The 25,906-nt window shown below is 40.1% G+C and overlaps 1 long non-coding RNA gene across 1 annotated transcript; it reads left to right on the top strand.

Moving 5' to 3' along the window:
* Window positions 1–25,906, top strand: LOC126036400 (uncharacterized). The gene is made up of 3 exons (XR_007505140.1): window positions 1–117; window positions 23,365–23,567; window positions 25,436–25,906. It is a non-coding gene; the product is annotated as an uncharacterized LOC126036400 (long non-coding RNA).

The following is a 25,906-nucleotide window of genomic DNA, read 5'->3' as shown; positions in this document are numbered from 1 at the left end:
TGCCAAGTACAGCTAAGCCTGGGACAACAGGGAGGTCTGCACAGAGGCACCACTCCAAGTGCTTGCAGAGTGTCTTCAGTAAAGGTGAGGGTCTAACAGAGCTGGAGCACCTCAAAGGTAAGGCAACAGGTGTTTTCCATTTCACAATCTTGACTTTAGGCATTTAAATTCTTCCTGTGTCCCATTTTAAGTCTCAGGCTGTGCCTGTGTTTCAGTGTCAGTCAGGTCTCACCCTGCAATGAAGAGAAATTGAGTTCTGTCTTTACACATGTCTTTAAACAGTCCAAATTCCCAGAAACACCTTTACACAAATGTTTGTTAAAATATTTGTGCTAGAATTATCAACAGGCTAATACTGTTTAAAGTTTGCAAACCTTATGAGTTAATCCTAAGCATTATAATTACGTCCTACACACAGTTTGTATTTGTTTCTTACTGTAAGACAAATTTTTCTTACTGTAAGACAAATTTTTTGCAGGCTTAGTTTCTATATCTGTTAATGCTCATTTAAGGAGATCAAAACATGAAAATGTGAGCCAAGGACAGCCTCTGGGAAACTTCTGAAACTGATATGAAGAAGACCAGACAAAATCTGAATCTAAACAAGGAGTGATTCATATACTACTTGGTATATTATAATTACTTTTTTACAGGAATGAAGTAGTGAGTCAAAATTAATAATAGTTTTATTAAATATTCTGGTATTTGCTGAGCAAATCAAACACAGGAAAATACAGGTATTTAAGGATGGTGTTTATTGTCTTGATATTATCTGATAAAACAAGGTTACACACAGAATTGTGGTTTCTATTTAAAAAGGATAAACACTATAGGCAATACCTGGAATTATTTTTTTTTAATACCCATAATATTTACTGTATTTTTTTTAATTGAAGGACTAGATCCTGGAATGGTAAGACTCGACTTTCACTATTGGAGCAGTGCTCATGACTACAGAGAACAGCTTGAGAGCACAGACTCAGGGAAAGATTAAGGTAAAAGGGACCTCTGGAGGCCATGCAGTCCAACTAGCTTGCAAGTTAGACAAGGTTGCTCAGGGCTTAGCCCAAGTGACTTTTGAAAATTCACAGGGATGGAGGTTTTGCAGTGTCTGAGCCACCTGCTCCCGTGTTCAGCCAGCCTCATGCTTAAAAGCTTGCATTATACTCATGAGATACAGCAAAAAACCTTAGGGTATCTTAGGATAAATGGAACGGTAAATGGAATGAATACAAAATGATACTATCCATTTGTTATTACTTAATTAAAAAACAAAAACAAAAACAAAAACAAAACGCACAACTCCACCCCAAAAAAACCCACCCCAAAAACACACACAAAAATTCCACAGCAAAACCCATGCACAGAAAGTAAAACAAACACATGAATAATATTTAGAAAACATGGAGGCACAGGAGTAGTAGGCATCAGCAGAAGTTCATCCTCAATTCTCACAGGCACTGTGCCGCAGGATCATTTAATGTCATTTCTAGAAGCATTTCAATATATTATATTTAGGCCTGAGCCATGATTTCAGGATTGAATGATCTGTGTTGGCAACGTAGTCCGACTTCAAGGACTCAGTCCGTGTGGCCAGCCAGGGTGGTGTAGTAAATTGTGCCTGTGCCCATGAATAGTAATGTCTGTGATAGCAACTGCTGAGAGCACTGCAAGCTCAGGGCTTTGGTTCCCTTCACCTCATGTTTCCTGTTTATTCTTCAGCTTCTGAAGAAAGGGGCACAGCAGGTGTTGAGCACTCTCACACATGTGAATAGCTCCACATGTCCTCACTTAATACATTCCTGCATGCTGTAATCCTAATAGTGCATTCAGGACTTTTGAGATTACTAGCAGTCAATTTCCAAAGGGCTAAAAAGTCCAAGGTAAATCAGAAATTTCCAATTCAAGTTTCACTGAATATCTTTTTTTAAAAAGGTATGAAACCGTACTGCATAAAATAGATACAAGAACATTTAGCAATTAGCTCACACTTTTACCTTGCTGCTTGTCAAGTCATAGAACATCCTAGGGTAGAGGGTCACTGAAGGTACCAGTCATGCTTGGAATGTTTCCCTCTGCTTACCTGGAGCGATGTTGTGGGGACAGGGCACTGCGCTCTAGCACCTCAGTCTGGTCTCTCAAGAGGGCTGAATCTGGCCTCAGTAGCTTTAAAATGAGGATGGTGCCATGGTAATGTGCTAGCTTATCTCTTATGCTCTCTGTCTGGAGACTTATTTAAAAGATTTGAGACATTATTTAGAAAGACTGATATGGTAGTGTGTAGTATTTAGTAAAATACCGGATACTACAAGCTACAAAAATTTCTGCAGAGCCAAAATGTAACCCTAAAATGTTTAGCCTAATTCTGGGCACCTTTCAAGATGATTTGCACTAGAAGAGAAAATCAATGATGTAAGCCATAGTCTCCTCTGCATGGCCTTGCATTTTTTATACATAATATACATAAGCCCAACTTTCCCAGAAGCCGGTAGGAAGGCAGAGTGGGCAGTTTGCTTACTCAGCAGTCCTCGGTCTGCCATGGCAGCATGCTCTCTGTCTAAGAAGTTCTGCCTATGTTCACCTTGTCATCTTTCTGCCTCAAAGCTCACAGCATGGCAGAGCAATGTCTTAATCCTTGCACTTGCAGACATTGGTCAGACTTCGTTGTGCAGCTCCGTACTTTGTGTGAGGGTGTCCATTGTTTCCAGTCTTTTCTATGCTCTAAATTTTATGAGATGGGCATGGTCCTTCAGCCAGGGCTACCTAACCAATACATGACTTCCAAGCAGAGGATGCAGAACCAAATAGTTATATCTAGAGTAACACATATATATGGCAAGAACTTGACTTTCAAAAAGTACTTGAGAGAAATGAAATTTGAAGGTAGGAAGAAAGCCTGAAATATGCATTGTCTATGAAATCTCACACACTGAAAGGTGCCCAGCAATGAGTCAGTTCCTGCAGGATGGTAACTGCAGAATGTAAAAATTTTAAAGAAGAAAATAAAAGCAGAGGAGGAAACATATCCATTTTCACATTCTTAAGCAGCAACAGGATATGACTTTCACTGAAAAGAGCAAATACAAAAGCTCTCGGAGTTGATAAATAAATAGTAATAAGAAACCCATGAGATGTTAACTAAAAGGGTTAAAGTTTGCATCTTGTTCTAAAGAGGCAAGTATGCCCAAATGCAGTCAATCAATACTTGAGTTGCTCCAAAAGCAAAACCTCTGGCACATAATAACCTGAACCTTCTGCTATCTGTTAGAAGAAAGAACGGGACTAGATCTAAAGCTGAACAAAACCAGTGAAATGACAACTGATTCAGTACGGTACATGGCCACTTACTGATGTCACAAAAGATCTAGGCCCTAGGAGGAAAGATTACCACACATCTAGTGATGACCAAGTAGCTTAGGTACCAGTGGGACTTAAACTATCTGACGGTATCACTTCCAAATCTCCCAGATGTGGAGGAAAACCGCTCAAAGGAAATTACGCCCAAAATAAGCCATACAGCCATTGTTTTCTCAACATTATATGAACATATGTCTCTAGAAGCTGCTCGCTTTTCCTGAGATACTAAAGATGTGGGGGTAAGCATAAAAGTCAGTATGTTACAGCAAGGTAGCAAGGTTTCAGATGAAATCTCATGGATTCACAGGATGGTTTAGGCTGGAAGGAACTTCTTGAGATCATATAGTCCAACCCCCCTGCTCAAGCAGGGTCACCTAGAGCAGGTTGCCCAGGACCACATCCAGTAGGGTTTTTAATATCTCTGTGAATGGAGACTCCACAACCTATCTGGGCAACGTTTGACGACCCTCACAGTAAAAAAAGTGGGGTTTGTGTGTTCAGAGGGAATATCATATGGTTTAATTTTTGCCCATTGCCTCTTGTCCTGTCAATGGGCACTGCTGGGAAGAGTCTGATTCCCTGTAAACATCTAAAACGCATGAACAATAGTTAAGCTGGGGAGAATTCAAGATCAAGCAATCCAAGAAAAAAATGTCATTTCATAACATTCATCATTCTGACAGGATAGAACTATCAGTAAGAACTGCATCCAAGATAATTCATCTACAATAAAATATCATCAAATCAGATTAACTAGATTATTGAGAAAAATATTCCCTTAAGAACCACCACCACAGAAAAGAGACAAGTTTCCTGAACATTAGAGCTACCATATACCAGCCAAATATGAGTCAGGACGTTCAAAATCTACTGCGCAGAAATGACGCATGTAGGAAATTGCAAGGACCCTTTTTGCTGTAAACAACGCAAATGCATCTTTGTTTTAACTCCTATTCTCATTTCCAGGCAGTGTCTCTATAGAAAAAGCAACGATACACAAAGATACCTTACTTAATGCTGTGTATTATCAAATAAAAAATATTAACTTGCCCATAGTGACATGCAATTTTCCTTGGAAGATGATATCCTTCCTCTCTGCAGAAGTTCTTCTGATGTTCTCTTGTCTTCTCCCTTCAAACAGTATCTCACCTGGAAGCACACATTCATCTCCCATCTGTGCCCCAACAGCTCATAGATCCACTTTCTGCTCCCAATGCCTTTTAGTCCCAGCTAAATTCTGGTCCTTTTTCTCTGATGGCTGGCTCCATGTGGATAACCAGCCATCACCTTAAATTAACATGTCTAAAAAAACCCACTCAGACTGTCTACTGAAGCTCTCCTCAATGCCTTCTTTCTCAAAGCTGGAGACATCAGCAATGTTTTATCTGACACCTGAGACTATGGCTATATGGTTCTCTCTGCCCACAGCCTCTCTGTAGGGCCTCCCATCTGTACTTTGTTTAAAGTTTGCAAACTGTTTCTTACCAACCATTAAGAAGCAACCTTCAGCCTGATCCATGTGGTATGGTGCCATATGGAGCTAGCTGAACTGGTTATGATTTCTGGTTGTATTGGAGCCAGTCTACCAGAAGTCCTGCATGAGCTGCTGCTTATTCATGGAAAGTGGTCCACAGAAGACAGACACGCTGCCATGGTTAGGCTGTGTTCAGTGTCTTACGCGACCATATAATGCACAGTCTAATTACGAGTGTAATCCGGTGGTCTAGAAAGGTCTGCGAAACCTTATGTTTCATTGCTCATGTTCACATGGTTTTAGATATGTATTATTGTCCCTAATAGCCATTAATACTTTTTGGTGGAGCTGTTATCACATGAACAATGACTTGAAGTCTTACCATTTACCTAATGACTATCAACTAAGTTATTTTCTGTTACAGAAATGTTTATGCAAATGCTAACATGCTTACACTTTATTTCCTTGTTGACAAATTTACTGAGACAAAATTTTCTTCATCTGTCCCAGACTACTGCAGCTGCCCCAAACAAGTTCACACATTTAGTCTTCCAAGCCTCATCTGTTATCCAACATGTATAATGAATTTTTTTACAGACTTACAGGGCTAATTCTAGACAGAATTTGTTATAGCAGCTGATTCAAGAGAGGAAAAATCATCAAATCTTCTTTCCTTATTAAATATTTTAATATTTTAAATTATTAAAATTAAAATGAATTGAACTTAATATTTAATTTAATTTAATATTAAATTATTAATATTTGAATAAAATGCAATCAAGAAAGGAGAAGTCCTGTTCTGTGGGGTAAAAATAGTTTTGTCATGTAACAGAGAAAGCTTAAGTGTCCTGGGGCACCAGATCAAAAATCAAATAAATTAAATCTTTGCTTATGAGGCAAAAGCCAGAAAATGTCACTGTACATACAAGGTTGATGTTACAGCACTATATTGTGCATGGAATTGTGGAGAAGTTACCTTTACAGCATTGAGAAAAGAATGCCAAAGCCATGTTTCTTCTCACTGCCTTCCTTAAGAGGAATAGTTCTTCTAGGACATTAAAAGGAGAGACTCTCAAGGTGGGTTGTGTTGCACAAATAGTTTGATGCATTTTGAAATCACTCGATTAAACTTTTTAAAAAAAAAAAATAATTAAATTTCGAGTCCAGAAAACTGCAACACCACTATTTAAAAAGCATCCCCAGGAACCTCTAACAAGAGGTGAAAAATGAAACCAAAGTTGTCCTAAAACAAGATTTTGGGCTCTGCTCTGGAGAGGTGTGAGGGCATTGCTGCCCAAGCGCTGTCCTGCAACAAACCCTCCAGCTTTACCAGGTTTCCTGCTTGACCAGTGAAACACAGTGCCACTGTGAAGTGCAGCAGTCCTCTGCAATGTGGAGGTGGCAGCAGCCTTTAGCCCTCCATGTTTGGGGTTTTCCTGGTGGGAGTTTAGTGCACATTGATGACATTTGCTGGCATTTTCATTTCAGAGAGGCACAGATGTGTTTGTTTCTTCCGTTTGTTGAACTCTGCTGATGTGGCTGTGTGGTCTCTCTCCCTCTCACTCTGACTGAGTCATGATCTAGGAGAAAGGAACATGCATCACCCAGCTACGTTTTCACAATTAGATTTTACAGTAAAATATTGACTCATCATCTGGACAAATGGCAAAAGTTTTCTTAACATATTAAAATATTTTCTTATATTCAGACAAATTTTGATCAAAATGTGTGTCTGTGGTTTCTTCCGAATCAAACTCAGAATATGCTGGCACTCCTGCTGTATTTCTTTGACCTGGAATTTATTTGGGTTGGAATTTTTCTATTTGGTTCAAGGCAAATATTTAGTTTTTCATAGTTGTATCCTGTATTCCTAATTGCCAAAAACTGTGAGACCTAAAAGAAAGTCTGAATCCTTCCTGATTGCTGGGTCCATCCTACACACTCACAACATGTATGGGTCACTTGTGATAACTCAGTGTTAAGCAGGACTTCCAAACTGCAAGACCAAGATGATGGCCGTCAGTCAGGAGCTCCTGCTCAAAGGCATGTCTCAGGACAAACTGGACAGAACTACAGGTAGCCTGCTGCTGAGAAACTTCCAGCTTTTTCCGAAGCTCAAAATTCAAAGGTAATTATTTACCCTCCAGGCCACCAGCTGGCAATTGCCTACTGCTCAGCAACGAGGTCAACTCGCAACGCCATAGCTGCCTTCCCAGGCATATGCAACTTCTCCCTGTTCTGCCCCCGTATGTCTTGCTCCCTCATCAGCCTGTTGCTTTCCTGATGACCACCTCAGGTTTTGTCCCCTCCCACCTCACAAGCCTGCCTGTGAAGTCCTCGTCCCTCTAACCCTACCTGTGGCAACGGTGGGAAAACAGCTCTGTGGGTCCTTCCTCCCTCCATATTTTGCCAGGCTTCCTGAGGGGGAAACAGAGATTGGGAGCAGAGTGGCATTTCACCCTTCTTTCACAACAGGATAGCAGGAAGCTGTCAGGCCTCTCTTGCACTTGTGGTATAACGTCCATGTCTTCATGTCCCTGTTCTTTCACACCAAAAGGCAGAGTGACTTTTCTGTTTGCCAGAAAAGGGAGGTCCTGCACCTTCAGGTAACCTCCGACCCTCCAAGAAACATGCAGCTCCCCAAAAATCAGTCTCATTAGTACCTCAGATTGTCTCTGTTTTCAACATCTGATTTTTTTCGTCTTAGTCGGTGGTGCAGGGTAATAGATTATAGGCCTTGAGTCTAAATTCATGCTATCTTTATGTCCTAACAGAAGCTTTATTAGCTGCTCCTACTGTCATAAAACCTCTTTCACAGTCTTCCTTCTCCATGAGTATATATATGAAATCTCCACAGCACAGCCAATGATAATAATGTAGTTACTAAGACAAGAGCCTTGTAATGCCCCAAGAGAGCTCTGTGTGCATGTGACGTAAGTGTGCGCATGTGCGTGTCCTTGTCTGTGTATGTACACATATATAGGGACACAAGTAAACACAATCTCTGAATGCGATGCTGAGAAAGCAGCACAGTGGTTCATCTCATCAAAACTGCATGGCTTCTGACCACTGGGCTGAAAAAGCATGTATGAATTTTTGAACAGACCTAACTACTGTCATAACCTGATTTGTGTTCATTCACTGTGAAAAATGACTCAGCAAAACCTACAACTTTTGAACTAAGGACATGTGGGGTACAACACTGTTAGCTCTTTCATCATTAAAAGAGAAGTCTACCATCTAACTCAGTGGTACATGCTCCATCCCTGGAAACATACAAGGTCAGGTTGGACAGAGTTCTGATCAACCGGATCTAGTTGAAGACACCCCTGCTTATTGCAGGAGGTTTGGACTAGATGACCTTTAAAGGTCTCTGCCAACCCAAACTATTCTGTGATTCTATGAAAAAAACATGGGGTTTGCACCTGGCGATCTTCATGTATGACTGATTAAAGGTAAACAATTTAGCTTCATACCCTGGAGAGGTCTCAATTTCTTGTGCTATGAGGACCTCAAACCAATGTTTAGGAGTCAGTAAGACCCTTCCTCTTTTTTTCTTATCAGACCAGGTCGTGCTGTAACAACTAACCTTTCTATTTGAGAGAATAACAATAAGAAGTATCATTTGTCAGCAAGGGATGCTACAGAAGCATACAACCAAGACATTTTCTATGGGTTCTAGATTTGAGGGAGTGATAGTGCTTTTATTTTTTTCTGAAGATGTATATTGACAAGTCTGCATTTTAAAAAGGAGATATCATACCCAGGGACAGAGGTCTTTCAGCTACAATTCTACAGTTACACTGTTACACTGTTCTTAGCATCTCATGTGCTCTGTGCTGCTGCCAAAGTTAATACATTTATGATTTTCTTCCTTGTAAAATTTTGAGGTATTTTTCTATTATTCATAGGAGTGCATCATAAATTGTTTGTTTAGCAGAATACATAAAAAATTGCATGAACCTACAAAATTTATGGAATGTTTTACCAACAGCTGAAAATTGCAATTATTTGAGCCAAAAAATTGAGCCTGAGGGTGTTTTGCTCTTCTTTGCTTCTCACAATGCATTTGTTTCCCAGTGTGATGACAGAAGCACCAGTTCTCTTCAATTCCTTCAGAGAACTGACTCTAGTGTGCTCCCAGAGCTGATACTGAGACAGACCAGAGCAGAGGAGAGGATGTGTTGGAGATCTAGGTGTTTGGTTGCCCTGCCTGGGCTCTTCAAAGCATTGATATGAGTTTCAGTTGTCAAAAATATAGAAGTCTGAACTCCTTGGATGGAAGATGCCATGCCATTACAAAGCATTATTCAGTTCCTTGCTGTAAAGTGTCAGGATTTTTGCCTCTTTTTGTTACATACTTAGAACCCTATAAAGCTCCTGTTTCAGAGCATGACACTTAGCATAACAGAAACTGAATTCAAATTAATTTTAAATACTTTTAAAATTTTGTCTGAGAGTTGACTTACCAAGAGAGAAAGGATTCATTGTCATTACATTCTCCAGGGGTCCATGATGCTGCTGCCATGATGATCTGTGCTGCACCCAGATGCTGATCAGTATTTCCTTTAGCTGTACTTTTTGTTAATTTGATGAGATGTTGTATTGAGTTTTGATTATGACATGAGCAATAAGGGTAATTCAAAGAATTAAAAACTTTCACATGCACAACCTGCAATTCTAACAGCCTTTTCGTTATTTTTAGTTTGACTGTCTCAACCTTTCTGCAAAAAGATTATCTTACTTCTTTCTACTCTGCTATTTTATTTCCTGAATTTGTCATGATGATGCTATGTGCCACTATGTTGCCCACATGTTATGTTTCATGAACATTTCTTAAGCTGTCCTGAAGACATGAATTCCCACTTCCTTGTACCCTCCCAGCTGTTCATCAGCATGGTGAGATGGACCACAAATCACAGAACTGGTCCCAGTTCAACACATAATTTTTCACAGAGCTTCCTCCAAATTGATTTCTTAATCAATTCACTATAAATACTCTTGGAAGAAATGTCTTTAGATGTTTGTGTGGTGTTTTTTTTCATTAGGTTTGGTTTGGGGTTTTTTTTCAATAAAACTTTAAGGCCTTCATTGAATCTCTTAGGTAATTTGCTTGTTTCTGCCTGAAATGAAAAATTTTACAGCTTCTTCCCATGTATTTCTGCAGATTTTCTGCAGGATTTCCATGAAGTTAACTTTCTCTCTTACAATAATAATCAAGCAGACTTGCCCTGCTAGGTGCAGAGCAAAACGAAGGCACCTGTGTTAGCCTCTGTATTTCATTCTTTCAGATACTGTGTTGTGAAATCAGTAATTAAAATATTAAACTTTAATTTTATGTTTTTAGTTCTGACTAGTTCTTTTAACATAACAAAAATGAAATATTGTTCAGGCTTGCACAGAGTAGGAAAGCTCATAGACCAGATATGTTGCTTCCTCCTGCTCATTTCCAGAAAGGAAGTGATCTCTACCCGACTTTCTCTCTTCCAGACTGCATGACATACATTACAATAACTTTTCTCTTGTTACTTTCTGTGATATGAAATTTGCATTATCTATTCTTATGTTTTTTATAACTTTGCGCTTGAGTTTCCACAGAAACCATATACTGCATAACCATGATGTTGATGGTTGACTTGGAAACTGGGTTATCTTCTTTTCTCCTTTCTTGAAATTTAGACTCTTGTTTTTCTGCTTGTCAAGTAGGTACACTGATTATGGTCTACTAATCAAGCCAACTTTAAAATCAACTGTCTAAGAACTATTAGCAAACCTTCAGGAATATCCATCTTCAGGTAGGATGTTCAGAAGAAAAACCCACAAAGCAAGAGAATCAAGGCTTTAAATTTGTTGATGCTGTAATCAAACAGGCTTCAAACTCCAACTGCACTTTTATGGCCAGAACTGCTATTGCTTCTAAACTTATGTTAAAATTTGCCTCAATTTTTCCATTTGAAAAATATTTCCCACTGTAACCATTACTCTGGATTAGCCTACAAATACCACTAGGTCCTCAGTGAGAATAATGTAAAGTTCTGTAAGGAAAGATGCCTTTGCTTGCCAGCAAACATGCTCACGTAAAGGTCTGGTAGGAAGTATTAACTCTATGCCTACTCCTTCTTTCATAGACCATGGATTACTATCTGTACATAGGTTGTGTTAGATTTTTACTACACTGCTATGAATGTCTCTCCATCATTTAGCTTTTAGGAAAAGAAGCCAACAATTAAGCAGGCGAAGGACTTGAGCATTAAGTGATAAAAATGAATGGTCAGTTCACATAAATGAAGGTAAACCATCCAAGGCTTGAAGAGCATAAGGACACACTCAGTATTTCCTGTTGCTGAAGTATGGCTATACTATGGCTGTAGGGTCCAAAAAAAAGCACAGCTGTGTCAGTCTGGCATTGTGCCTATCCTTGCAAGCATCCCAAAAAGTGACATGGCAGTGCTGTTTCCAGAAGTCTGCTAGAAGTCTGCATGGAGTCATGAAGCTTTGCACAGCGGTGGCTTTCTGGCTCTCCCCTCCAATAACTTGGAGAACTCCACATCAAATACCAGTGTAAGCAGCAGTATAATCATACCTGCTTGGCTATAAACAGTCATGTCCATCATAGTGTGCTTCTCTTAATGAAATAAGAATTTTCAAAAGTGCTCCTTTCCTTCCCATTTAATTTTAATGCCAGCAGCTGCAAAACATTGAAATAATCTAAATTTTAAAAAAAACTTCTTAGAGTGTCAGGTAGTTCTTCAGGTAGATTTGGAGATTGAAGCAAAGACTATTATTGCAGCTCAAGGATACTTAGTGTTTTAAGAATGTTTTCTCATGGTTTAACCAGCACAAAAATTTGTCTGCCTGCCTATCTCTACTTTACATGTGTTTTTTCATCTTTTTTCATCAGCAGCCTCTCTGTTCTTTCTTAACATGTTGCAGTTACTTTCTCCATCCCAGTTGGATGAGCAGTACTACAGTCCTAATGTTATTCCCTTCCTGTTCAGGCATGGGATTTCAATCCACTGGGATTCATTATTACCAATCTGACATACCTCTCTCTGGTGTGTTTCTTAACGATGGAAAGCAGCTGCTCCAAAAGTCTGGCACAGTTTGCTGGCTCTTGGCAGTCTGGGACCTACCTTTAAGGTTTCATGATGACTCCACTCCTTACTCAGAGTTTCTGAGATTATGGTTTTGTCCATATCCTCTTCTAAAACTACATGCTCTGATTCACCGAGAACTAACAGATCGGGTAGTAGATAAAGCAGAAAGTCTGAGCAAGTTATAATAGGCCACTTACTTACTGAATTATTTACTTCTCATGTAGTTTCATGAAATTTTAGACACTGTAAATTGTTACCTCTTGAATCAGCTTGTCAGAGAACTCACAAGAAGAGAAACAAAGTTGTATTAGCTGTAACAAATCCAAGCAACCTGACTCAATATATGTCTTAGACTCCCACAGAACTTACCAAAAGATGCTCAAGAGCAGTATTCTTACAGGCGGGGGGGGAAATCTGCTGAATTAACATTTTAATTAAACGGACCAAGTGTGGGTGCATTGATCAACATAAAAATAATTAAACTTGTTAGAGGGAAATTGGAAATAACAGGTCAAAATATAAAACACTTGCAAGCAACATGGATATATGTTATTTACTAAACCAAGTAAATGTGTATGGCAGATCAAGAAGGACTGTAAAGACAACACATGCACACACATATAAAAGCAACTGAGTTCATCAGCCGAAGGATGGTTATCAATTGTAAGACAAGGAATTTTTTAACACAGGAATCAAGCCCAAATGAGAGGCAGAGTCACCAGTGAACTGTTGAGAAATTAGTCACAAAACCACTACAAGGCAGACAAAGAGCAGAACAACTACATAAAGACAAAAACAAAATAATTAATGTATTTTCATTTATTCTGGAAACTGAATGCATGCCAAGCTGTGGAGTTAACAGACCAAAAAAAGAGGTGAAGGAATGCTCCAGTAAAAAAACCTGGAGTTAAGTATTGCTTTTTTGTCTAATGCAGAGTCATATGCCAGAGCTGATTTTGGCAGAAGAAAAATCTGAAGAGTTGGCTCAAAATAAAATTTTAGTTTTCTCAAAAAAATGCTTTGAATGAGAAACTGAACAGCAACAAACTGTCAGGTCCAGCTGGTAATGACCCAAGAGTTTGAAAGGACCAAGATGTAAAATAGCTGAGACAGCAGCAGCAGTGTGCAGCTTATGGTCATATAAGCCCTGGAACAGAAGGACTGGCAGGTGGCAATCATCAGATTCTCAAATGGGCCTCCAGGAGCAGACCAGAAATCTAAATACCAGTAAGTCTAATTGCAGTGCCATGTAAAGTTGTAACTACAGTAATAAAGAAGAGAATCTGTGGATAGCAGAGATAAACATTATACTTGGGAAGAAACAGCATGGCTTTTCTAAGAAGGATCATGCTTCACCAGTGTACTACGAAGCAAGCATGTATGTAAGGTGAGTCAGCTTATACAACATAGTTAGATTTACAAAAGCTTTTGACAAGGTCTCCTGTGATAGTCTCTTAAAGAAACTAAGTCGTGATGGGAGAGTAAAGTTGATTAACAACCAGCTAAATGTTGAGAAATAAATGCCAGGAATAAACTGTTAGATTTCACAATAAAAGGACATTTTCAGTAAGATATCTCAAGAATTCATGTTGACTTTCTCATATATGACCTAGAAGAAAGGCCTGACTGGTGAGATGACAATTTTTGCAAATAGTATATAATAATTGACATCTTTCAGAGCAACTTCTGGCAACGAGTCTTATGCTTGACTAAGATTTGCACAGTACAGAGTGATAGAGTGCTAAAATGGCAGGTGACATTCAACAGTGATAAATGAAGTATAATACATCTGTGGAGAAAATGCCCTACCTGTGTTTTCTAGGTTAGGTAGAATTGTTTAGTTCATAGATGTTAAAGCCATTAGCTCAATATGAAGAAGCATTCAAAAAGGCAAATAAAATACTGGGACCCATTAAGAAGGCAAGGTTTATGGATAAAGATCATGTGTTTCAATAGGTCACCTGGTTTTAATCTAAAACTTTCCCTTGGTGTTGTTGGCTGCAATATTATTGCTACAGTAACGTGAGTTGGAAAAGAACTGAAAACAAAATAAAAATATGATTCTGCAATTGTATAGATTCAAGAACTGCATCATGAATACCAAATCCAGTTCTGGATCCCTCATCTGAAAAAAGACAGATGGGAAAAGAGCAGAGGATGGAGTCTCTGTGACAGGAGACTTAACAGCTCTTCCACCAGTAAGAGGCAACTGCAGAGGGTGATTCATAAAATTTCCAAGGGACAGGAAAAGGGGTGACTAGGGAATGGATATGCATTCTTTCTTATAATAAAAAGAACATCAAACTTTCAGGCATCAGATTTAAAACAGACAATGAAAGTGTTTTTTTACAAAACACATAGCCAAGCTGTGGCATATATCACCTTAGGAGCTATGGAAACCAAATGTAGGAATGAAATCAGGTAGGGTTTAGAGCAACTCATGCAGGATAGGTCCACTGAGAGCTATTGAATGTCACTGCCTGAAAGAAGCCTCCAGCTGAGGAAGTCCTTGAACCACTGACTGTCAGAAACTGGATTAGTAAGGCAGCATCCAATTTCTACATGAGACCTGTTTCTAGTACTCTTTTCCAAAGTATTAATTACTTGAGACAGGATAATAGAATAACCACAGCATTATGGACTTCAGTCTTGATTTTCTCTTCTCCAGGGTGTGTTTCAGGCCTGTGCTGGGTGAAAGCACCCTCAGAGATTAGGTTTGGTCTTGGGCCCCTCGCTGCCATTCATCAGATGTTGGAGGTTAGTAGTAAGTGTCTTGGCAAGACCATAGTTTAGCTCATCGTATATAGACAGGAATGATTTCTGGGGATCTCATTGCTGTCCTTCCACCTCCACAACTTCTCTGGAGCTCTTCCCATTACAGGAATTTGCCCTGCCCCACTTCTCCAGCTTGGCAGGTACGTGGCTCTGCTAGGACAGGACTGGGTCATCCACTCTCTCCAAATGTCCAGGAATCCCAGTGTTTTTCCACCAGGAAGCTCAAAGCCTGGCTGACACTGTGCTCAGAAGGGTGTACAACCCATGGAGCAGCTTCCTGAAATGGGGGCTTGCTCTGCTACACAAAATGAGCTCTCAAAGCAGGAACAGGCACAAGGATACACAAAGGGTTGACCCAGGTAAGAAGTAAAGCAACCCTCAACAGAGTCAGTCTTCTAGGACTCTGGGAACAAGCTCAAAATTCAGATATGGCCATATGAATTCAGTCCATTCCCTAAGCAAATTATATATCATCATTTAAAAGTGTATAATCATAACTCACAAAAGGAGTGTCAGCATCACAAAGCGTTATTTTCACACATAACTTCTCTTGACCATTCTGCTTCCCACACTCCTTACTGTTTGGGTCTTGTTATACTAAACATTATCTTTATGCTCAGACTATTCAAGGACATTTATAGATTTGTCTTTCTTGTACTTCCAATTCTGGAAGCATTTTCCTCTAATATCAAAATTTCTTACACTTCCACTTTAATGATGGAATCATTCTGAGTTTGAAGATGAAAATGTCAAATCAAATGCCCATTTTGAAAATAAGAGGAAAAAAAACAAGATTCAGAAGAGGAAAATGTCGATCTTTTTTAAAGCAAAGACAGAAATGTTTATTAAATTTGTGACATTCCCAAAATTTATTTCTTTTTTTCCTAGGGAATTGAAACAACTCTTCTCTAGCGTCCTTGGCATTGGAGGGAAGGAAAGTTGTAAACATAATACTCATTTTTAAATAACCCTGGAAATTACCTTCCTTCTTTTGGCCTCTGGTACTATCATCACTTCATTTCAATTAAATTAAACATCTAGCCACAGTTTAAATTTTTATTTTTAGGACTGAAGCAAAAAAATGTTATTAAAACTGAGTATGATTCACCAGTGCAAGACTGCAGGAAAAAGAAAAAGCAAACAGCATAATGTGATATGTAAACTCAAATGTCATTTTCAAAGGCAAATGAAACTGATAACCTGCTGCAAAGTTGAGTCTCGTTTCTGTTGAAGAAAAATGTTGACCACGAATGATCAGAAGTCTAACTCACCTTTAAAAATAATTTGAACAAATTTTGGTTGTTCAGTACAAATACAAGAACCCTGAGGGAAAATAACATGCTCAAGAGCAAAGAAAATGTCTGCAAAGAGCAAAGGAGTGATGTGTTCTCTTTCTCCCAGGTAGGGAAGATAACAATTAATGGTCTTAAGCTATGCTATGGGTGGCATAGCACAGACATCAGAAAACATCGTTTGAATAGTAACACTACAGAAGCTTGTCTTGAAGGTCATGTTATTTTCATAGCTTGACATAATCAAGTTCATGTTGACAGGCCCTCTGTCAGAAGTAGTGTAGGTATAGTTGATTGCGTATTGAGGAAGAGTTTAAAAGATCATGTCTTGACAGCTGTTCTAGCTCTGTGTATTTTTATGAATAATGAAGTGTGGCCATTGTTTATATTTCCTTCTTAAGTACTAGGTATGTGCCTCCTTCCCTCATTCACTAACTGCTAACAGATTTGTAGAAACAGCTCCCTTTGCCTGTTGTAATCCCTGCCAGTTGTAATTCATTTGGAACCTTACCCATTAAGATTTAATTTTTAATAATAATCTTATTCCTTTTTACGTGCCCGTAGTTATGATAAGTATCAGCTCCAGAGACACCAAGGCAGAGTTCTTGCTGTAAGTAGTACCATCAAAAACAGGGAAGATAACCACACTACTGTCCTCACTAGCCATTAACTTTTCTTCTCCAGACAACTTCCATCCTAGCTCCTACATTAAAATCATCTTTGACAAAAGCTAACTGTCTTTTTTTCTAGGTAAATATTTTATTCTCTACCAGGATTCAGCAATGAGGGAAAAGGTTTTCTCAGAATGGGACAGCAGTCTCAAAGGATTTCCCTGAAAATCACTTGTGTAATAGGGCAGATATTTACAGAGGAAGACTATCATGAGCCCACTACCTAATAGCTTTCTGGGTTTGATTATGGTTTTGGATGCTGAAGATCATGTTGGTTTAATCAGAGACTTGCAGATAGTTCATGTTAATGCTGTGTTAAATATGGCTTCAGCTCTAGGCCTGTCCAGGGTTTTCCTCTGTTCCTTACAAATGCCCTCATCTGCCACTGGAAAACAGGGTTCCCACAGGGAAGGTGGTGTTGCCTTGGGGAGATAAATGAGATGGTGATTATTGGAAGATCTGTGCTATTTGGTCTGTGGTTTCCTCTTTTTTGCTCATCTTTTCTTAGCATGTAGTCAATAATGACCTCAGGGACTATGTGGAGTAGGCTTTCTTGTCTCCTCTTTGTACTTATCCACTGCTACATTAAAAAATTGGGAGATTAGGGTAGAATAAAAAAAATCTGAGAGCTTGTGGCTGGAGCCTGTATGACATTTCTCTTTGTGGGCTAAAATGGTTATATGAAGTGTATCTGTGATTAAAGAACAGAGAACTTCCTTTTTTTCTCCCACTTTCAACTCTGTTTCACCATATTACTCAGATTTATTATATTTTACGCTTCATTAGGAGGCTGGAAATAGATGTTTATTTTGAAGGGCAAATCTCTTACTTTCCGTTTTGATACTGTGATCTAATCAGACTTACCAAAAGTAGTTCACCAAAAGAAACAGGCATAAGCATCTCTTTTATTTATGTGCTGATTCTGTGTAGCCTTGATAACACTAGCTTTATAGTGGCTGCTTAAAAGAACTCAGCCCTTGCCATAGCTGCATGTGTTCTGATGATGCTATTGCAAGTAGCCAATGGAGTTAGGTTAAATCCAACTCAGGAACCCTTCTGCCTTCTGCAGCCACCTTGGGAACTGCAGTATGATTACCTTTTAAACCAGTGCCATAGCTGTATCCTCAGCTGTGTCTTAGGGACAAGCTTCAAAGAATTACTTTTAGGGTGTGGCTTCTCCTCCTCTATGGTAAACAAGAAAAATAAAACAAAACACACCAGGATTATGTTTGACTATGACTGATAGTGTAATACATGGGTTAATAGGCTGCAGCTACCTTGAGGTCACTATAGTCTGGGTGACTATACCCAAGTTAGCTATAACATAACAGATAAAATACTGCCTACATAGCAGCACTGCAAGCAGCACTGAATACAGTCATTTTGCAGCCCACAGGAACAGCGATCTTACCTGTTGTATATGCATGCATGGGACATGGCATATGTAGGTGTCTTCCAGAAGATGTTATGGCAGTTCAGGCCTCCCATAAGGACCAACAACCTTGAAGCTTCTTCCGGCTGTTTATGGAAGGTTGCATACAACATTACTTTTTGATGAGGTAGTCTGTAAGGTACACCCATTGTGTTGTCCTTCCCTCTGTTTCTGACTTCCAAGCTCTCAACCAGCCACTCTGTAGCAAAGCTTCACACATTTGAGCCATTTCCCTTTACACAGAGTACATATCCATTGATATATGCCAAGTATGATAACATACTGCTCAGATGGTGAGTCAAACACAGCTGAAAATTAACATTAACCCCAGAAAATAAGAAATAAGTCATGAGGGAAAGGGAATGGCTTGTGTACACTTCCTAACACTACTACTTCCACTGATTTCCACTGGATAAGAAGTTAGCCTTATTCTGAGACTTTCTAAAATATAATAGCTATTATTAGGATTGGAACAAGGCACCTGCCACTGGTTTCATTCTTACTGGTGACAAGGAGAGAGTGTACTATATATTCACATGGCTTTAGCCCACATATGGGATATGTCCTTTTCTAAATTGAAAACGTATGGCAAATTCACATAGAATTAAAGATAAAAAGGAAAATAATATCATGAAGGACCTTTTCAATTAGTCATATATGTACCTTATGTTGAAAACAACTTTTTCAAGAAATTAATGGATGCTTTCCTAATACCTCTTTGGTACAGGTAAGCTAAGCTATTCTATAATCTCCGTTATTTTAGAACCCATTTTGTTTCCACTCCTAGCAAATATTGGAGTTCAAATGGCATGCCTCTTTTGCAATTGCTGTGCAACAAGTTTTGGAAGGTCTGTAGTCAGAGTTATTTCATAATCTGGACTCATTAGGGGCTGTTCTTGTTGCTATTCCTAACAAATGACAGCTTGAGAATGGTATGCTTTCTTTTGTAATGCCTTCCAGAGAAACTTTTAAAGACCTAACTCTTCTTCCAAATAGCTGATATATCTGTTGTGCACTGCTAGCAAGCAGGGTCGAACACAATCGTTTGAGTGATTTAGTGGCTGGAGTGTAAGATACCTTGTGATTTCTACACGTATGGTGTCTCACTCCATTTATTTTAAAATATTTGAAGAGGCTCAAAAAGCCAAGCTTAGAAAGTTCAGCTTGGTGTGATCAGCCAGCCAACTGAGAATAATTTGACTGCCTGGTATTGAGTATTACCTAAATGCAGTCCATGAAATCAAGCTCCCTGTTTTGAAGCTCAGATTCCCTTAGTTTAATGCTGACTTGGAGGTGTGCTCAGAAGCATGAAGCTGGGAAAGCTGAGGTTAGAGCCTGCCATCATTCCAAGACTGGAAAGAGGAATAAAAATTCTCCACTGTTCTTGGGGTGGCCTGATTTCCTAGGCTTACGCAAAATGCAGCTGAACAGAGCTTGCTAACCAGGCCAGCATGCATGCTGGAGAAGTGCAGAGCAGGAATAAGCAGCAGGCCATGTTTGAATATGCTGTTCAGGTGGGGGGACCTAAGTGATTTACCCTACTGAGCCCAAAAGAGGCTGGACACTTTCATCCCCCGCAACTAGGACATTGTCTTAGCCCTAAGGCTTAGGTGGGACTTGTTGCTTGAAGGTCTCAGGCGCATCTTGACAGCCTAGGTGCATAGCTCAAGCACTTTCGGTCTCTCTGGCAGAGTGAAGCACCAGGTTTTTAGGTCTGTCTTGTAATCAGGACTAAGATGACAACCATCAAAATGAGTCAAAAAGACATAAACTACTATATCACAAACTCAAAAGAAATCACCATTTTCAGGGTGTGCAGAGTTTCAAAATCACAGAATGACAGAATAGTTGAAGCTGGCAGGGACCTCTGGATGCCATCTGTGGTCCAACCTCCCTGCTCCAACATGGCTATCTAAAGTCCATTGCCCAGGGCTGTGTCCAGATGCCTTTTGAGTATCTTAACCTGGGGCCCAGGTTAAACATGTGATGAGAAAACTTCCTACCGTGGTGTGGCCCTCAGATTATTATCCATTATTCATTTTTCACGAAGTCAGCGATGAAGATGCTAGGCAATATGAGTCCAAGGGCAATCAAGAGAGACTTCAGGGCCTTGGGGCTACTGGTTAAGGGATCAGGAGCAAAAGAAGTGTTCTCTTCTATCCTTCCAGTTGCAGGGAATGATGAGAGAAGAAACAGGAAGACCCAGCAGACCAATACGTTGCTCCATGACTGGTGTCACCAGTAGAATTTTAGGGTTTTTTAATCATGGGCCAGACTACACATCACCAGGCCTCCCAGCAACAGACAGGGTACCTGTCTCAAAGGGGGAAAAGGATTTTTGCAGTTAGCAGGGCTCATTGCAAGAGCTTTAAACTAGATTTGAAGGTGGAAAGGGATAAAACCAGGCTTCCTAGACTAAGTCCCCATGTGGTGAAAGATGAGCTGGTGTGGAAGAAGACCAGCCTGGCTGAACAGAAAGCTTTGGCTGAAACTCAGGGAAAAAAAAGAGGTTTTGAGCTTTGGAAGAAGGGGCAAGCAATTCAGGAGGACAACAAGGATGTTGTGAGGTTATGCAGGGAGGAAATTAGAAGGCACAAAGCCCAACTAAACTTAATTTGGCTACTGTGTTGAAAGACAATAAAAAATGTTTCTATAAACACATTACCAACAAAAGGAAGGCTAAGGAGAATCTCCATCCTTTATTGGACACAGGGCCAGACATAGTGACAAAGGATGAGGAATTGGCTGAGGTACTTAGTGCCTTCTTTTTCTTAGTCTTTAGTAGTAAGAACAATTATTCTCGGGGTACCCAGCCCAGTGCGCTGCAAGACAGGGACAGGGAGCAGAATGAAGCTCCCATAATCCAAGGGGAAATGGTTAGTGACCTGCTATACCACTTAGGTACACACAAGTCTATGGGGCCAGGTGGGACCCACCCCAGCGTACTGAGGGAACTGGCAGAAGTGCTCACCAAGCCAATTTCAAATATTTATCAGCAGTCCTGTGTAGCCACGGAGGTCCTAGTTGATTGGAGGTTAGCAAATGTGACACCCACCTATAAGAAGGGCCAGAAGGAGGATCTGGGGAACTACAGGTCTGTCAGCCTGACCTCGGTGCCAGGGAAAGTTATGGAGCAGATCATCTTAAGTGCCATAACATGGTATGCACAGGTGATGAGCCCCAGTCAGCATGCATTTATGAAAGGCAGGTCCTGCTTGACTAGCCTGATCTTCTACGACAAGTTGACCCACCTAGTAAATGAGGGAAAGGCTGTAGGTATTGTTTACCTGGACTTTAGTAAAGCCTTTGACAGCACTTCCCACAGCATTCTCCTGGAGAAACTGGCTGCTCATGGCTTGGACGGGCATACTCTTCACTGGGTAAAAAACTGGCTGGATAGCCAAGCCCAAAGAGTGGTGGTGAATGGACTTAAATCCAGTTGGTGGCCAGCCACAAGTGGCATTCCCCAGGGCTAAGTATTGGGGCCACTTCTGTTTCATATCTTTATCAATGACCTGGATGAGGGGATCAAGTGCACCCTCAGTAAGTTTGCAGATGACACCGAGGTTGGCAGGAGTGGTGATCTGCTTGTGCCTAGGAAGGCTCTACAGAGAGATCTGGACAGGCTGGATCGATGAGCTGAGGCCAATTTTATGAGGTTCAAAAAGGCTAAGTGCTGTGTCCTGCACTTGGGTCACAACAACGCCATGCAATGCTACAGGCTTGGGGAAGAGTGGCTGGAAAGCTGCCTGGCGGAAAAGGACCTGGGGGTGCTGGTTGACACCTGGCTGAATATGAGCCAGCAGTGTGCCCAGGTGGCCAAGAAGGCCAATGGCATCCTGGCTGTTATCAGAAATAGTGTGGCCAGCAGGAGCAGGGAAGTGATCGTCCCCCTGTACTCGGCACTGGTGAGGCCTCACCTCGAGTACTGTGTTCAGTTCTGGACCCCTCACTACAAGAAAGACACTGAGTTGCTGGAGCATGTGCAGAGAAGGGCAACAAAGCTGGTGAAGAGTCTAGAGAACAAGTCTTATGAGGAGCGGCTGAGGGAACTGGGGCTGTTTAGTCTGGAGAAAAGGAGGCTGAGGGGAGGCCTTATTGCTCTCTACAACTACCTGAAAGGAGGTTGTAGCGAGATTGGTGTCAGTCTCTTTTCCCAAGCAACAAGCAAAAGGACAAGAGGAAAGAGCCTCAAGTTGCACCATGGGAGGTTTAGATTTGATATTAGGAAAAATTTCTTCACCAAAAAGGTTATCAAGCACTGGAACAGGCTGTTCAGGGAAGTGGTTGAGTCACCATCCCTGGAGATTGTGTAGACGTGGTGCTTAGCAACATCATTTAGTGGTGGACTTGGCAGTGCTAGGTTAACGGTTGGACTTGATGATCTTAAGGGTCTTTTCCAACCTAAATTATTCTATGATTCTATGATTCTAAGTATGGAGACTCCACAACCTGTCTGGGCAACCTGTGCCAGTGCTCAATCACCCTTATAGTGAAAATGTTTCCAGATGTCCAGAGGGAACCTCCTGTGTTTCAGTCTGTGCCTGTTGCCTCTGATCCTTTCACTGGGCACCAATGGAAAGAACCTGGCTTCACCCTCTTTGTGTGCTTCCTTCAGGTATTTATATACATAGATGAGTTCCCCCTGGGCCTTCCCTTCTCCAGGCTGAACAGTCCCAGCTCACTCAGCCTCTCCTCCTAGGACAGATGCTCCAGTCCCTTCATCACCTTTGTGGCACTTCACTGAACTCTCTACAGTGTGTCCATGTCTGTCTTGTACTGGGGAGGCCAGTACTGGACACAGCCTCACCAGTGCTGAGAAGAGGGGAAGGATTACCTCCCCGTGACCCACTGGCAACACTCATTCTAAGGCAGCCCGGGATACCATTGTCCACCTTTGCCACAAAGGCACATTTGTGGTAAAGGGTGTTTGATATACCTCACTAACACGCTAATGTCTTTATTTAGTTCGTGTCCTAGAAGCAGACCAGGCAGGTATTCCATACTTCCTCAAGAACTTCAAGAAAGCCGACATGAAGGGGTTATTAAAACACTGGAGATGTCCAGACAGTAAATCTACATGCTGATGAACGGGCAAAATTTTATCAAGACTAACCCTGACATTTGCTTTAAGAACACAAGAAATGTCTTGGGACATTTGAGAAGCCATCTGACTTCTCCAAGCGCTATTTGGAGGAAGACGATAAATCTAATTACATATCACTGCTGAGGGTATGAGGTTAACCTGTGTTTCTGGTTTTTCCAGATTTCAGCAAGTATTTCAACAAAAATTGTTACTTGCAAAGTATGATGCTGGTATCCTGAGAAAGATCAGTGACAAAATCCTTTTGCAGAGCTATGCAACCCGTCATGGAACATAAAGCTTTTCCTCCTGTCAGCCAGGAAGAAAAAGAAGTACTTTGCAGTGGATGTGATGGAAAAAAACTACTCTGAAACCTGAAAATCCAGGTTTGTGTTCAAAACATGGCTAGAAAGGTTCGTTTTGTTCTTGTCCATGGCCTTGTTGGAGCTTTAGAAACATTAAACGTGGTTTGGAAGCCTGCGAACCATGCAGACATAGGAAAGGTAGCTTAGAGAAATGCATTGCTGGCCAGAAAAGGTCACAAGAAAAGATGAACAAACTTGAAAAGACAGAACAAAGCACTCTAAACCAGGAACAGCAAACCAAATCATCAAATTTTCAGAGTAAAACAGTTGGCCCTCTTTATTTGCCTCAGGGTATATTAGTTAAAACATATGCCAATTACTGAAAGAATAGTTAGATTTGTAAATTTCACAAGAATTTCAGGTACACAGAATTAGGCCAGATATGCCAAAATAGTTTGGAAAATATCTGAAATGGTTTCAGAATCAGGTTTTTGTAACTGACCTCCCAACAGCTCTTATGCAGACATTCCCCATGAGTGGGCATCTGTGTCTGTTCATTTTGGGAGAGTTGTGTGCAAAACTTGGCCCTCTGAAATTTGTACGAAATGTCAGAGCTTATGCTACTTGAGCTAATAACTGTCTGGACTTAAATAAATTTAATAGATGTTGTATTAAATATCAGGAAAGGTGTTTTATAAATGAAGTCTATAGCTATTTTCTCCACAACCATAAGTGAATGAAATAGTTTAGAAGCAGCTGATTCACACTGGGAAAATTGCTCTAACACTGAAGACAAGGTATGACATCATCAGCACTCAGCAAGGGAGAGGGGTGAAGTATTTAAAACCCATTTTACAACTTCTGTTCTAGGGGGCTTTAGCTATCAATATTCTTGTGTGCCTGAACCAGACTGTCATTAATTTCCTGAGTGTTTCTGACAATTGGAAAATATTGAGGGGAAAAAAAAAAAGATCATAAAGTATTCTATAAAGGAGGATTATAAGGGAGAGAAGGACTAAAGAGATTTCAAAGTCTACAGGGTTGGTTCCAAAATAAAATCTGCTATGCAAATACTGAGGAGAGAATGTATGTCTATTAATAAAAAGAAGGTTGAAGCTGTGCATGACTTGCCAGCTTTCCAGGCACTCCTGAAATAGGGTTTTTATAGGGGCCCATTCATAATGCCTGCTCCTGCAGCAAAACCTTTGCACAGGGTCTCAATAGCTGCTTTAATGGCTCAAACTATTATTGATTTTACTATTTCAAGAACTGAAAATAGTCTTGGCAATTACTCTTAGCTTAACACTTGCATTTCTAAAGGAAATTGAGCAGGATGAGGTGATTTTCAGTTTCAAGTTGGTAGAAATAGCCTACCAGGACATGAAATCTAAATCTGCATATAGTTATGTTTCAAAAAAAATTCAGATCTGCAAACCACTAGGAATGTCAACTTTACAGTTTAACAGAAAAAGATGGATAGAGTTGGGATAAGTTATGATACTACAATGACCATATAGTAATTTTTGCCAAAGAGCTGCTGCTTAGTGCAAAACCAGAGGGCAACCTGCTTCAGCATCTTTCTCTGAGGTTCAAGAAAAAAAAAAGGAAGTTCTGAGACAGTTGGAAAACTAACGGGTTCAGGCTCCTGCTCTGACCCTCATCACGAGATAAGAGCAGAGGCACAGGCATGTCTGTCTGTCTTTCTTTCCACACCTTCTTTCCACAGCCTCCAGGAAAATGAGGTTGTGCATACATTCCTTGGAACTAAATAAAACTGCACAAAAGGAGTAATTAATTCATGCCATCTATGTTTCTTCTCCTAAGAGAAAAAAATCTTACCATTCAGGCAGTGGTTATTACATAAATGAGAAATACTGCATTTCAATATGCAAAATATGTGTTTTAAACATTTATTGGCAATTAACATCTAAATGTTTTCCTCTAAATAGGACTTACATACTGCTCAGCTCCAGCACAATGATAGTAATTTGAAAACCAAGAAACTAGAAAATACCTACAGGTAATGATGGCTCATCCTTCAGAAAACATAACTTTTAAAAAAATATGTTTACCTGAAAAGGTTACCACACCTAAATTCCCTAATGTCTCCTAGATTTTTATTCATGGAGTTATATATATCACCATATTTTACTGGAAACAATGTACTTAAATTTATACTCTGCAGTCTGTTTTTCCCAGTAAAACATGTTACTTTCTGGCCATTTGTTAGCATTTTTAGTATCTCTTGCTTTGATGTTACGTTATTAAACCTGTATGCTGTACTTCTACTTATTAAAGTTTCTTTTGCACTATTTCACCCTGTACAACATGTTAAACTTTGCATTCATTTTTCTAAAGACTATTGTCACGAGTATTTCTGCCTGTTTTTCAGTAGCCCTCTATTTTAAGACCATGTGTGC

Source organism: Accipiter gentilis, chromosome Z, assembly GCF_929443795.1.
Source record: "Accipiter gentilis chromosome Z, bAccGen1.1, whole genome shotgun sequence".
NCBI classification, from domain to species: domain Eukaryota; kingdom Metazoa; phylum Chordata; class Aves; order Accipitriformes; family Accipitridae; genus Astur; species Astur gentilis.
Note: the sequence above shows the minus strand (reverse complement) of the source record. Positions and strands in the feature narration are given on the sequence as shown.